The sequence below is a fragment of the Ipomoea nil genome, unplaced genomic scaffold, assembly GCF_001879475.1.
Source record: "Ipomoea nil cultivar Tokyo-kokei standard unplaced genomic scaffold, Asagao_1.1 scaffold2821, whole genome shotgun sequence".
Classification (NCBI taxonomy): domain Eukaryota; kingdom Viridiplantae; phylum Streptophyta; class Magnoliopsida; order Solanales; family Convolvulaceae; genus Ipomoea; species Ipomoea nil.
In genome coordinates, this window is record NW_017619249.1 from 955030 (window position 1) to 971381 (window position 16352).

At 37.2% G+C, this 16352-nt stretch overlaps 1 long non-coding RNA gene across 1 annotated transcript; it reads right to left on the reverse strand.

Moving 5' to 3' along the window:
* Positions 1-9724: 9724 nt before the first annotated feature.
* LOC109158524 lies at positions 9725-13036 on the reverse strand. Its single transcript, XR_002050403.1, has 4 exons — positions 12733-13036; positions 10724-10792; positions 10246-10321; positions 9725-9976 (listed from the first exon to the last, which is right to left on the reverse strand). It is a non-coding gene; the product is annotated as an uncharacterized LOC109158524 (long non-coding RNA).
* Positions 13037-16352: the final 3316 nt, after the last annotated feature.

A 16352-nucleotide genomic window follows, 5' to 3' on the forward strand; every position in this document is an offset into this window, starting at 1 on the left:
CCTTCCCTTTACTGTTCTTTTCTTGAAGCTTCATCCTATAAACTTGATTTGCATCCATGTTTAGTGCTTCAAGCATTGAGTTGGTTCCTAGCCATTCAAAGGCTAATTCTTCACTTTGTATCAACTTTGAATCAACTTTGGAGATAAAAGAGTGATATCTTTCAAGTCTCCATTCCTTCCATGCTTGAACTCGGTTTAATTCCTTCATCAGTTCCGGATCATCTCGAGTTTGTGTTTTGTCGAACACAATGGGTTCAACACCAGCATCAACTGCAGATTGATTCGAGATTCTCCTTTGCAAGTCATTGGAAACTTGCACTTCAACTCCTGCAAACTCCATTTGGGTGGTATCTTCTTCAGTTGGCATTACGGGTATGTCCACTTCATGAGCTTCAGACTCTACCACTTCCTGAAATGGAATAAGTGCTATAGCCGAGCTTACGACTTCTTGATCTCTGTTGCTTGGGTTGCTCGAACCCATGTGTGCACTTCCTGCAGATGGAGTTTTACTGTTTCTTTTTCGAGAGCTTTGAGGTGTGCTTGTAGAACCACCTCCTTCTGATCCTTTCCTTCGATTTGTTTTCTTGCCATAGTCAGGTCCAAATTTTCTGAAAAGAGTTCTGTAGATTCCAACATTTTTGTGTCTTCTGAGAGGCACATTCTTCTTTCTCAGAATTTCTCCAACAATAAGTCCATACCCAACTTTATGCAAAAAGTGATTTCCTTCAAGTGGTCTGCCATGAGGTTTTGCATTGTTTACAAAGAATAATAGGCGATTGAAGATGTATTTTGCCCAGTTGAATTTTATTCCTTGCATGATTCCATTCATCAGACTCACGGATGTTCCAGATAAATCATCCACACTTCCAAGCTTATTGTCCATAATCTTGTACATCATCTCTATGAGCATATCATATTCTGGTTTCAGTACGTTCTTTGGCTTGGTTGAGTCGTGAATCACAGGTGCTTTTGGACCACGAATTTCGTTCCAGAAGGATTGAGCATCATAATGGTGAGCTTCTGGCATTAGCTCCGAATCAGGAAATTTGAAGCACTCCTTGATGTCTTTTTCACAAATTTGAACATCTGTTCTTCCAACTTTAGAGTGAATCACGTTGTTCTTCACAGTGGCATGCAAATAGAACTCGGTCACATCTGTTTCAAAAACTCCAACATATTTGTAGGTGAAGAAATCGTATAGTCCACGATCCTTCAAAGCATTGAGAATCTTCTTTGCTAATTCTTTGTCGACGGCTCCAAAAATGAAAAACTCTGGATTGAATGTCATCCCATCGATCAATTGTTGTTGTAGAGTAAGCAGATTTTTGGGTTGCATGGCTTTGGTTCCAGACATGGTGTTCGCCGGTGATATTGAGAGCTTGAGAGAGAGAGAGATTTCTGATCTTGGTAGAACTGGAATTCTTGTCTGAGAAGAATACGAAGGGTTTCGTATGGTTTAAGAAGATTTACGAGGGGGTCTAATTCTCAGAGAGAAATCTCAATTGAGACCTTTAGAATAGGTGTGGTGACAAGGCACTTTTAAGGGTGGAGGTGTCTTTTGGTTAAGGTGTTACTAGGAGAGATAAAAAGGTTATCATTAGCAGACAAGGGCATTAAATGCCTCACAGTCTCTTAGGTACTCTATATACGTAAGGTGTATAGAGTAAGATGATTATGAATGGACACCTCTGATTATTTTTGAAGGTTTGAGAGAGAGGTTGGATTTGGGAGGAGATTTACGAGAGAGAGGATCTGATTTTGTGAGAGAGGGTGAGATTTTTTTGGGATTTAATTTATGAGTGGAAGATCAAGAGGTATAGGTTTAAAAGGTGAAGAGTTTTAATGGGATTGGGTTTTATGGGGTAGAGGTTTAAAGGGTGGAGGTTTCAATCCAATCTGATCTCTTCCTTTTTCATCTCAAAAATATACGTTAGATGTATCATTTATAAAAATATAATGACATAAATATAATCACACACAAATTACATATAATCATACACAAATATTTCGGGTAACTCACACAAAATTTTGAAACATATATGAATATTAAAAGAAATTAAATCACATCCATATATAAACATGCATACATACGGTAAACTCCTAATCACAATAGACATAGATTTAGGAAATTAGACAAATTTCAATTAAACACCAAAATTAAACATACATATAAACGGTAGATTCTAAAACACATTTTTAGTCAAAAAATATTTAGAAATTAACAAATTATTTTAGATACCAATTAACATAAACTAATTAAAAACATTTAGTAATTAAATCATAACAACACAAATAGGCACGGCATTTTTAACATAAACAAATAAGTCATAAAACACGTATTATGCCATGACTACAATTAAAAATACATAGATATGCGATTAAAACAAATAAACACAAATTTTCGAAAATGAATTGCATGGCACAAGTTTTCACGTTAAATTTTACATGCAATTTTATAAGTAGATACTAAACACATTGAACTAAATTATTCATGCAATTTTCGAACAAATATATAAACGTATATATTAAATAAAAATTATATGAGCACAAGTATCAATTTAAATCATGAGATTAAGTCCAGTGATACTTAGCTCATTTCAAGCATTCCCAACTCATGCCTTAAGGTAGAAAATCTCGTTTCGCATAAAGGCTTCGTGAGAATATCTGCAACTTGGTTCTCCGTAGGGATATACTCGATTTTTAGATCTTTCTTTTCAACATGATCCCTTATGAAATGATGTCGTATGTCGATATGTTTGGTTCTTGAATGAAGCACCGGATTGTGAGTGATAGCGATTGCACTAGTATTATCACAATAAATACTAACGTCATCACAATTAACTCCGTAATCCTTCAATTGTTGCTTCATCCACAAAATTTGAGCACAACAACTTCCTGCAGCAATGTATTCGGCCTCGGCGGTACTAGTTGCGATGGAATTTTGCTTTTTGCTAAACCAAGAAACAAGCCTTCCTCCCAAGAATTGACACGTTCCGGAGGTGCTTTTTCTGTCTATTTTACAACCTGCAAAATCCGCATCTGAAAAACCAGTTAGCGTAAAATCTGTACCTTTAGGATACCACAATCCAACATTGATTGTGCCCTTCAAGTATCTTATGATTTTCTTTGTTGCGGTGAGGTGGCTTTCTTTTGGATTTGCTTGGAATCTTGCACACACTCCCACAGCATAAGAAATGTCCGGCCTGCTTGCAGTGAGGTATAGTAGTGAACCAATCATTCCTCTATACTTCGTTTGTTCGACATCTTTTCCATCTTCGTCTTTGTCTAGCCTTATTGATGTACTCATAGGAATTTTGATCGATGATTTTCCATCAAGGCCAAACTTCTTTATCAAGTCGCGGGTGTACTTTGCTTGATTGATGAATATTCCTTCCTTCAATTGTTTGACTTGTAAGCCCAAGAAATAATTCAATTCACCCATCATGCTCATTTCGAATTTATTCTGCATAAGCTTCAAAAATTTCTCACACAAAGAATTGTTAGTGCTTCCAAAAATAATATCATCAACATATATTTGCACTAATAAAATATGATCACCATCTTGAATTCTAAATAGAGTTTTGTCAACAAGGCCTTTGGTGAATCCACAGCTTATCAAGAACATTGACAAGGTATCATACCAACCTCTAGGTGCTTGTTTCAACCCATACAATGCCTTTTTAAGTTTGTAGACTTTATCACCTTCGCCTTTTACCTCAAAACCTGGGGGTTGTTCGACATAAACTTCTTCTTCGAGTAGACCATTCAAGAATGCGCTTTTCATGTCCATTTGATAAACGGTGAAATCTTTGTGTGCGGCGTAGGCTAGAAAAATTCTGATTGCTTCAAGTCTGGCTACCGGTGCAAAGGTTTCATCAAAATCTATTCCTTCTTCTTGAGAGTATCCTTTTGCAACGAGCCTTGCTTTATTCCTAACAATCACGCCTTCTTCGTTTGCTTTGTTCCGGAAGACCCATTTAGTTCCTACAACATTGTGGTTCATTGGTCTTGGAACAAGTTCCCAAACATCATTTCTTTTGAATTGATCGAGTTCCTCTTGCATGGCGTCAATCCAACTTGGATCATTTAGAGCTTCGTCCACTTCTTTTGGTTCAATCTGAGATAGATAACATGTGAACAATGCTTCCATGGTAGATGATCTTGTTTTCACGCCATCTCGAACATTTCCGATCACTAAATCTGGTGGGTGATTTTTGAGCCATCTTAAGTCTCGTTCAAATGGGTGCATGGTACTGGGTGGATTTACTGGTTGAGAAGAGGTAGCACTGGTTCGAATTTCTGCTTCATTTTCTAGATTTCCAACTTCTCCAGTAATTGCATCCAAGGGCTGATTTGCAATTTCCACTTCAACTGCATCCCTGGGTTGATTTGCAATTTCAATACCAATTGCATCCCGCATTTCATTTCTTACTGGATGAGAGATGGGATTTTCTAGAGAATTAATCTCCAACTCATCCATTCCCTGCAAAATATTTTCTTCACACGTATCATCAGCATCACAAAAATCAATATGACACTTGTTACCATTTTGCTCAATATTTTCGCCTTTTTCGTCCAGAGCATCAATATTGACGTGTGATTTTTCATCAAATACCATGTGTATGGATTCTTCAACCACCATTGTTCTTTTGTTCAACACTCTGAATGCTTTGCTGGTAGTCGAATATCCTAGAAAAATTCCTTCATCTGCACGCTCATCAAAAGCTTTTAGATGCAATTTATCATTAATATGAATAAAGCACTTGCATCCAAAAATATGAAAATAACCAATATTTGGTTTTCTCCCTTTATATAGCTCATATGGCGTCTTCTTGTACTGCTTATGGATCATGCTTCGATTTTGCGTATAGCAAGCAGTGTTGATAGCTTCCACCCAATATCTTTTCTAGAGACCGGCTGCAGTAATCATCACTCGTGCGGCTTCTTTAAGCGTCCGATTTCTTCTTTCGGCAACACCGTTTTGTTGTGGTGTTCTAGCGGCAGATAATTGAAGAGAAATTCCATGTGAATTGCAAAAAGCTTGTATAACTCCATTCACGAACTCGGTTCCACGATCGGTTCGGATTTTTGATATTTACAATTCTTTCTCATTTTGTAGTTGCTTCAACAGCTTCGGCAACACTTGTTCAACTTCATTTTTCTTCTTGAGAAACACGGTCCAAGTGTACCTGGAAAAATCATCAACAACAACAAGAGTATATTTCTTACCACTTACACTTATTGGATCAACCGGTCCAAATAAGTCCATGTGTAACAAGCTTAGCGGTCTTGATGTTGATTCGTGCGTCTTAGACTTGAATGATGATTTGATTTGCTTTCCGCGTTGGCATGCATCACACACTTGGTCCTTCTTGAAGATGATACTTGGTAATCCTTCAACTAGATTTTTCTTTGCAAGCTGATTGATGGTCTTGAAGTTTAAATGGTTGAGCTTTTTGTGCCATTCCCAATTTGCTTCATTCGAATTTCTGGCCATTAAGCATACTGAATCTTTGCTTGTGCTCCAATCAACAACATACATATTCTTTCGCCTTTTTCCAGTGAGCACAACTTCATTTGAGAGCTCATTTTTTATTAGGCAATTATCTTTGGAAAATTCAACAAGATAGCCTTTATCACAAAATTGACTAGTGCTCAACAAATTGAATTTTAGGCCTTCAACAAATGAAACATCTTCGATCTTCAAACCATTTCTTTCAATTGTACCAACTCCTTTTGTAGTTCCATAATTTTGATTTCCTCCAAATATAACTTTTGGTCCATCGATTTTCTTGAAATTCACTAGACAAGATTTATTTCTAGTCATGTGGCGTGAGCAACCACTGTCGATGTACCAAACATCCTCTTCTTCCTCTGCTCCAAGAGCCATAAAGCACTCTTCACTTGAACTCAACTCAATTGATTTGCATATTAGAGCCGTGTCATCTTCCGAACTTGAGCTTTCATCACTTGATGACAATTCATTTGACTCATCATTTTCATTTGGTTCATTGCTAACGAGAGCTTTTCTTTTGTCGCGCTTGAACCTTCGATCTTTGCTTTCGGATTTATTCGGTGTAGATTCAACATTTATGCCTTGATACTTGCTAACGATCGGATACGGACAATTTATTTTGAAATGTCCGGGTTTGCGGCAATTGTAGCATAAATTGTTGTTTTCTTCGACTTTCTCTTCTTGTGTCGTGCGACAGACGAATTTTCCACGAGCAGAATTTTTGTTGTCTCCTCTTCGCATAAACCTTTTGAACTTTTTCACAAAAAGAGCAAATTGTTCGTCAGTTATAAAATCAATATTATCTACTGACCTGGAGGTTGACGGTTGTTCGGCCATTAGAGCTGGATTTCGAATATCATGAACTTCATCATCTTTGGCCTTCATCTCAAACTCATATGCTTTAAGATCACTAAATAATTTGTCGGTTGACAATATTCTTAGATCTCGGTGATCTCGCATAGCCGTAACCTTCATATCCCAAGTAGATGGTAAGCCTCGTAGAACTTTGAGATTAATTTCCTTTTGGCTAATATTTTTGCCAAGGTCATTAATTTCTCCAAGGATTTTGATCATTCGAGCTTCCATATCAACAATGGATTCGTTTGAGAGCATTTTAAAGTCCTCGAACTTCTTCATAGCAATAGTGAGCTTGTTATCTTTTTCTTGTTCATCTCCTTCTCCGATCTTGATGAGAGTATCCCAAATTTCTTTTGCACTTGTACATTTTCGCACTTTTGGGAATATTGTATCATCAATGGCTTTGAACAGAATATCTTTGGCAATGTTGTCAAGGTTGTTCCTTTTTCTATCATCCGGCGTCCATTCCGGTTTTGGCTTTGGTACGAATTGTTGAGCATCCGGAGATAGAAGAAAAGTCGTATTCACTTTCAATATTTCGATCGGTCCGTTGGAGATAACTTCCCACATTTCATCGTGTAAAGCTGATAGATGAACCTGCATACGAACTTTCCAATCATCAAATTTATCAAGCGAGAATAATAGATTTTGAGCTAAATCTTTATTCATCTTCTCGGTGGATACGAGAGACAAATAATCCAATTTACACACACTGGGTAAGATGGATCTGCCTAGCAGTCAGAAACAAGGTTGACCCAATTAGGCAACCTGCTCTTGATACTAATTGTTGGTATCGATTAGAGACAAATTCTGACTCGGATAGGCACCAGCTCTGATACCAATTGTTGGTCCCAAAAGAGGTAAGGTGAAAGTCTAGAGGGGGGGGGGGGGGGGTGAATAGACTTTCAAACTTTTTCGCACAATATAACAAAAGGTAAGCCAGAGATAAACCAAGACTCTTAACTAGATTGTTAGAGTCAGGTGCACAGCGGAATTAAATAAACGATACGGTGTGTGTGTAGATCGTGTCAAGATTATTGACGTGAGAAGCAAGCAAGAGCAGTAAGTAAAGAAAGCAGTAAAGAACACAAGGCAATTTATAGTGGTTCGCGAGGTGATGTAATCCTCCTACTCCACTTGCTCTTTTCTCCAAGAGCTAATTCACTATATCCACCACTTCTTGGTTCCAAGATACAATGAATTCCGTGATCTACCAAGCCCACACTAATCACGCCCAGTGCCTCCGACACTGCTGCTTCGGGTTTCACGTCGCCGCGTTACTTTCCCAGGATTTCACAACTCCGTGCTACTTTCCCCCCGTCTTCTACGATCCGGTAGAAACGTATCTTCCGTGATTTGGTGCTTTGATCACCAAGCCCACACCAATCACGCCCAATGTCTTCCCGACACTGCTGCTTCGGATCTCACAGCTGCGTGTGACAATCCAGGATTTCACAACTCCGTGTTACTTTCCTCCTTTCCCTTGTTTTGCTCCAAAACAAGTTTTGCCTTGCTTCCAACTTTGAGATTCTGTAGATGATCTTCGTTGATGCGCTTAATCTCTTGAAGTTGATGAAGATTTCAACACTCTTGGATATTTCTTTTCTAAGCTCTGTATCACTCTGAGTGTTTATCTCACAAAAGATATATCAATTTAAGCTCCTGAGATGGAAAACTTTCTTTGAATTTTGTATGCTCTGTTTAGCTCTGTATTCTTGCTCTATTGCGTTCTTGCTTCTCTTTCTTCTGCTTTCCTCAACTTCAATCTTCATCTATTTATAGCTGGTAATGAGAATCCGTCCGTTGGAAAGAAACGGTCTCATTTTCGAATTTTGCTTAGCTGTATAGCCTTTTGTCAGAAGATAAGATAACGTTGCAGATCTTGTCAGATATTTCAAATTGAGCTTGAGGTTTCAGCAAAAATGGCGTCCCATGAATCTCCATCGAGTGTAGATCACGCCTCTTGGGATTTTTATCTTCAAAATATATTCTCCAATATAATTCCTTACTAGTTAGACTAGTATTTTTGCTCCTGCAACTTCTTCTAATATCTTCCTTTGTTTTTCGTGTATCTGGGTACTGCTTCCAGACTTCATCTCTTCAATTGACTTGGAAATCTCTTCCCTTGTGAAACTTCATCCCTTTCTATTTTGGGAAATGAAATCTCTATCCCTGCTAGATTTGTCAATTGAATTCTCATCCCTTACTTGATTTGGAATTGCAATCTCATCCCCTGCACTTGTAAAACTTCAATTCTTCTGATGAAATTGCATCCCTATTTCAATTTGAGAAACTGCATCCCTTCACTTGTAAACTTCATCCCTTTTGACTTTGCAAATTGCATCCCTTGAAATTGTGGGATGTGAGATTTGAACCTATGACCTTGCACATAATATTTCAAGCTTCTACCATCTCGTCCGTACAGCCTTTTAGTCATCTTCTAGTTTCACTTGGTGTACTCCTTTCTTTCCATAGATGCTTGATCTTTAAGATAGCTTCATGCAAACTTCTAGTCACGTTCTTTCTTCTTCGGGATTTCTTGAGGGATTTTCTTGAATTTCATACGCATACATCTTCCTCTTCTGTTTGCCATTTTCTCTTGACAAATTCTTGATTTTTGGCTTGATATCTTCTTCATCCATTTCCTCAACTAATGAATTTATTTTTCCCTTTCTTGGTCTAAGGCTCGACTAGTCTAATAAAATAAAATTGGGGATCTACGAATTACAATATGGCTTATCAAAATCTATTACAATTTATTCCTAACACCCTCCTCGCTAAAAGTTAGTGAGACAATTAATTTTCCGTCGCTAGGCTTAGCGACGGAAATTTCTGTCGCTAGCCGAAATATATCCGTCGCTAAACTCCTTACGACGACGGATTCGAAGAGGACTATTGCGAGCAAATACCGACGGAATAGTCCGTCGCCATAGTTAGCGACGGAAATTCCGTCGCGAAAGCAACAACAATTCCGTCGTTAAATTGCTACTACTATGCTCCGCGACGAGATTTACAACGACTTAGCTACGGATTTTTGCGTCGCTAAATATAGAGACGGACGTAACCGTCGCTACCGTCCGTCGTTATATTAACGACGGAAATTATCCGTCGCTATTCTTTTATTATTATTTGAATTTAATTTAATTTAACTACAACTTAGTGACAAAAATATCCGTCGTTAAATTTAACTACGGATTTCTCAGTTGCTATTTCGTTACATTAGTACCATATTTGTCCGTCCCTAAATTTTGAAAATTAATAAAACAATTATACCCGCTAATTAATGTCAGAAACATGCATTAAACCTATAATATAGTACTTGAATAATATAATTATAAAATATACTATATTAAAAAGCATTCAAAGTGAATAGCAACAACAAAAGTGTTGTAGTATAATGTTACATCATTAGAACCAGTACCAAATATATTAATAAACATAATCTTAATCATCTCCTAAGGTTTCATCATTTGAATTAGCCGAATGTTGAGCTTGAGTACTTGGATTAGATAACATGCCATTGCGACGCAACTCATTCATCAAACTTGCAATTTGAGCTTATATTTGAACCTGCATTTGAGTTCTTTCAGCTTGCATTTGAACCTGCATTCAAATAAAGCTTATAATAAACAATCATGCATTCATAAACCTCCGGTACCCACAGGCGGTTTAGCCGGAGAAAACACAAGTGCCGGTACCCACATGCGGTTTAACCGGCTAGTAAACAACAAATAAACAATCATGCATATTTTTATAAACCTCCGGTACCCACAGGCGGTTTAGCCGGAGAAAACACAAGTACCGGTACCCACAGGCGGTTTATCCGGCAAATAAAGAACAAATGTAAAATGCAGACAAAACAGACAACAAACCTTTTTAATTTCTTCTTCTCTTCTCTTTTGATGATGAATAATAATTATCCTCTGCAACTTAAACAAGTTCGGGTTCCTGCAGATTAGAGAATTAAAATTAAATTAAGAATCAAAACAAATCACATAAGAAGGCAACAAGCAATGCAGTTATGTTTTTTAACAATTTCACAGTATGCCTATTCTTTCACTGGCAAATTCCTTTAAACCAAGCACATAGTGCATTCAAAAGACTGTTATTGTAGACTAACTTCTAGCATGATCAAAGTCCTCAAGCCAAAGATTGGAATCCAAAAGTTGACAGCACTGTTCTTTTTGAGTATGGATATAAATTTTACTCGTCAACCTACATTGGAATCTAAAGATTTTTTCTTGTCTGGTTCAAGAACAGCCTATGCAAGTCTATTATGAATATAAAAAAGTGAATCAAATAATTTGATTTAACACCAGTTAGAGGTTGAGGTCTTGTTAGGCTACTCACCTCTAATTCTCTTTCTAAAGACAGCCTTTGTACCAAAGATGAGTGCATTTGTAATCTGTGATCAATGTCCTGTTTGCAAGAGAAATTTCAAGAGTTCAAACTTCAGAAAGTAACAGACAAATAGAACAAAATCAATAAATTAATGGATGAAACAACTTGGGCCTTGGGGCATCACTGGCAAGAAAGGCCATAGTCAAGCAACAGTCCATTGCTTGTCACAGTACCAAGTAAAATAACAACAAAATATATGGAGTAGTTCAGATATATCTCTTAATAAGAATTTTTTGTAAAATTTTGTGTTCCTAATTTTGCTTTCAAGTTTAGTTGGTTCTGTTAATCTTTCAAATGATCAAATTAAAAAAGTTGGAATATATGAATGGAATGATAAATGTCTGGAAAGTTGTATCCCTTTCCCATGTCAATCCATGAAAACACAAATGTTCTAGTTGGTTAGGTAAATTACATGTGACAATCTAGCTTAGGTTTTATTGAAACATGAGCACAAATGCATAGATAATTTGGTTGAACAGAAGCTTAGGATTTCTTTGGTTCAATGAAGTTAGATTCCTAAGTATACATCTGCCCTGACAATCATGAACACCTTCAGTACTAAGCACAAAACCATCTATACCTAAAGCCTATAGTTCTGAATACTTAAACATAGTTGTATGTCTCACATTTGAGTAGAGACAACACGTAGATACTAAATTATAACATTTTTCATCTTCCAGTATAGTAAAACTAAATTATTTGAATTTAAGGCAAGTACAGAAATAATTAATAATTGATGTTAAAGACTAATTTTATTCTTTCTAACACTATTATAAAAAAAAAATGGACCAATACAAAATTCTAATAATGCAAATTCAAACTTCAATAGGGAACCATAAAATTCATAAAACACATTATAAGTGCATAATTAATAAACTAATACCATCATGAATCACAGAGCCCAGCAGATAAAAATTAAAATTTCATTCAATTTTAATACAGAGCAAATATATGTAATCAATATATTCCATTCATATGATCATATCCATCATTTCAAACCAGATGCATGAAGAAAGACAAAGTATTATGGATCAGAAATCAATATTTATCAGAAAATCAAACAGGCCAACCAAATTCTATTTGAAGAAATTAAATATAAACAACTAAAGCTGCAATTTTTCCCTTCCAAAATTATTCTTTGTGTCAGTTCAGAACATGGATTTCATATATTTGGGAAACAAATCGAGTCCCTTTTTTCTATTGTGTTTATGCCTAGAAGATCAATCTGATACTGAAATCGCTTATGCCTTTAATTTGGTTCATATAATCAGTTGTGTAAAGAAACATAGCTCTGTCAAGGCTCAGGAACAACAAATATGGAAAACTAAGCCTATGCCTTCCCTGTTATATTATAATCCATATCAACTAACTAGTACAAACTCTCTAAAGACTAAAATTCTCTGAAAGCTGTAAAGGAGGCAGAGGAGCAAGACAAGCTGTAACAGCAACTGTGTTGCTCTGTGCATATCATGAGGTGGGATAACATGACCAAACATTTCAAAAAGAGAAGGAAAACTTATGCTAACTCATTAAATGCAATTACATTACCAACTTGTGTGCAACTATAGTACTACTAAAGATTTTTGACGTATACCTTACATGATTTACAACTTTGGGAGCCCCAATAATATTGATTTCCTAATTCCTACTTAAGGTTAAATTGTAACTACATTACCAACATCTTGTGAGCAACTATAATTTTCTGTAAAAGATTCAAGTATTTAACACTTAAACCCAAATAGCCTCTCCAATTTGTACATATCCTTAACAAAAAATCATGAAGACAGACAGAAATTTTCCTGAGATATGTGAAATGGAGTACCATCCGAAACGTAAATAAGATCCTAAACTTACAGGGCGTGTAGAAGCAGCTGCATATAGATGTCCAAACTTTGCAGAGTTGCAGCCTATCCATACATATATCTAATTAAACAGAGATTAATTTGAATGTTACTCACTTGAGGGGGTGTTGTTCGCTGGAGATTGCCACTGACAAAGACGAGAATGCCGCCGGCGGGTCCAGACGGTGGTGCACTGCTGAATGGGGAGAGCGTGAGAGAATAGCAGAAATTAAGTCGATGATGTTCTGAGAGCGTGAGAGAATCGGCCTTAGGTTTAGAAGTAATGCAGAGAATCGGCCATAGGTTTAGGCGTGAGAGAATCGGCCTTAGGTTTAGGCATGAGAGAATCGGCCTTAGGACTGACTACTGAGGTGTGGGCGGTCGGAGGCGGTGAGGTGGTGAGAAAATAGCGATGGGGAAGAGATTCTAAAACCCTTAGGACTGACTACTGAGTAAATTTTGATTTATGAACTCCTAGCGACGGATTAGAATATCCGTCGCTATGAAATCATTAAAAAATATTGTCTTATAAATTTAACGACGGAGTAGCAAATCCGTTGCTAAGAAATAATTGAAAAAAATGGCTTGTAAACTTAACGACAGATTTTCAAATCCGTCGCTAAGAAATGATCAAAAAATTTGTCTTATAAATTTAACGACGGATTAACAAATCCGTCGCTACAAAATCATTAAAAAAAATTGGCTTGTAAACTTAACGACGGATTTCCAAATCCGTCGCTAAGAACTCAATAAAAAAATTGTCTTCTAAATATAACGACGGATTAGAAAATCCGTCGCTAAGAAATCATTAAAAAAAATTGTCTCATAAATTTAACGACGGATTAGCAAATCCGTCGCTAATAAATCATTAAAAAAATTTGGCGTATAAATTTAACGACGGAATTGCAAAATCCGTCGCTACAAAATCATAAAAAAAATTGGCATATACATTTCGCGACGGATTTGCGTATCCGTTGCTAAGATGTCTAAATCCCGTACAAATTCTAGCGACGGATATGCGTATCCGTCGCTACACTTGAATCAAGAATACATGCCCTTGGAGGTTAGCGACGGATCAATATTTCCGTCGCTAGTCTGTAGCTATTAAAAATAAGAAATTAACCCGCGAAAATTCCGTCGCTAATCCGTCGCTACGTTTTGCGCCAAAAATTCCCGCTAACAATAGCTACGTATTTAACGACAACAATTTTCGGTCGCAATATCCGTCGCTAAGCCGTCGCTAAAATTATATTTCACAAAAAAATAAAATCGGTCACTAAAATGTCGCTATTCCGTCGTTATATTAGCAACGGAATGTATCCGTCGCTAAATCCGTCGTTATTTCCGCGTTTTTTTGTAGTGGTGGAAGACGGGGGGAAAGTAACGCAGAGTCGTGAAATCCTGGGATAGTAGCGCGGCGACGTGAAACCCGAAGCAGCAGTGTGGTGTCACTGGGCGTGATTAGTGCGGGCTTGGTAATCAAAGCACTAGATCATGGAAATTCATTGTATCTTGGAACCAAGAAGTGGTGGATATAGTGAATTGCTCTTGTAGAGAAGAGCAAGTGGAGTAGGAGGATTACACCACCTCCGAACCACTATAATTGTCTTGTGTTCTTTACTACTTTCTTTACTCACTGCTCTTTACTTAATTGCTCTACACGAGATATACTGCTCACACAATCTCATACACACTTTATCTTTATTTAATTCCGCTGTGCAGCATACTCTAACAATCTAGTTAAGAGTTTTGGTTTATCTCTGGCTTAGCAATTGTTGTGCTGTGCGAAAAAGTTTGAAAGTCTATTCACCCCCCTTCTAGACTTTCACCTTACCTCTTTTTGGACCAACAAGAACCAACTTTCTCTTTCTACATAAACGTGTATATATGTACATACATTTTTCGGAACAGATTTAGTGCTCTATGAATTTTATTTCAGGTAAAATCAGTCCGAGTATCTAAATTTTTGGCGCCACATCAGCAGACAAATTGGATGGAGAATATATAACCTAAACTAACTATCAGTTAGGTCAAAGGTTGAAAACCCTTGGAATCTCAAAAATAACCCTCACCTCTTAAAGTCAAAAATTAAATTTTGAGGATATTTTTGTAAAGACACCCCCTTTCCACCCAACCGGTCGAAAAGCCACCTCTTCCACTCAAAATCCTCCAAAACCTTCCATCTTCCATAGCCGAATCACTCTCAAAGCTTCATCTCTCTCAATCTCAATCAAAGTATCAAACACATTATGGCAACCACTGGAGATTCGAGCTCTCAACATAATGAGGAACAACCTACACAACTCAATCTCACCAAGCTAGCAGTTGGAATCAAAGCCAGAGGAAGCTTTGACCCCCACGGATTTCTCAAGGAGGCCAAGAACTCCGAACTAGCACAAAGAATCATCAATGCACTCCAAAGCAGCGAACTAATGAGGTTATGTTCCTATCCATACTCTGGATTTTATGATGAAGATGTAGCAGATTTTTATGTAAATGCCAAAGTTGTTGGTTGGACCATCGAGTCCACCGTAAATGGAACTCTCATCACCATTGATGAACAAGAGTTACACTCAACTTTTGGACTTCCTATATCTAGTCCAGAACAACCACTGTTGGACCTAGATATACATGCATATGATCACACCGAAGTTTGGGCAGAAATTCGAAATGAGAATGCATCTCTCGAACCCAACCTTTCTAGTCACAAACCTGACTTGAAGCCAGAATATGAAATGCTAGTCAAAATCATCTACAAATGTATTTTGTGCAAACTGAATAGTATGGAGGACATATCACCTACAAGAATTAGATATTTGCATGCTTTGATGAATGGTGTTAGGGGAGACTGGAACAAGCTTATATTGAGCCAGATTGCTCATTTTGTGAAAGGTGCAAAGATTAGGAATGGTGGGTTCAACCATATTCTAGGTTTTGGGTTACTCATTGGAGAAATTATCAAGAGAAAATGATTACCAATGAGGGCTAGAAAGCCATTTGGGAATAACCGAATACTCTACAAAGACCATGAAATCTCAACCGAGCTAAATCCCAAAAGAAAAAGAAAACCGAGAGGCATCCCTACTAGAAAAAGGCCAGTAGCAGAAATTCTTGGTTTAAACCCTCAACCCAATACCCAACCTCTTGAAAATCCTACCTCAAGTCAAGACCCAAATTCAAGCCATAATCCTACATCAAGTCAAAATCATACCACAACCACAAGCCAAAATCCCACCTTAAGCCACAATCCTACCTCAAATTATGATCCCAACTCAAGCCAAAATGTCATGAATCCTTTTTCTCGGATAGCCGTATTGGAAACAGTGATTAATGAGGAGATTTATCAAGTTGATGGACTTGACTTAATCTTGGTGAATAAGTATCAAAGAGTTCTAAACTGGAGAAATTGGAGACTTGGCTCTTATCAAGAATTGATAACAAGAGGACCAAGTATGAAAGAAGAAGAAACTTTTTCCTTGCAATGGATCGGCAGTTTAGATATTGGTCACGCCACATTGATTTCAACCGTAAATGGAGAATTTGTAAGTAAGCTAAAAGCCAAATTGGCCGAGACTTCTCATGTCAACACAGCACAAGAGAACATGCCAACTGGAGATGATTTTTTGGTTGATATTGATGATTTTGATCAACCAATTGAGCTTACTAGACACGAAGAAGGAGAAAATGCTACGCATGCTCAGCTTTTTGATCAACATGGTGTGAATCCACTTTTGATG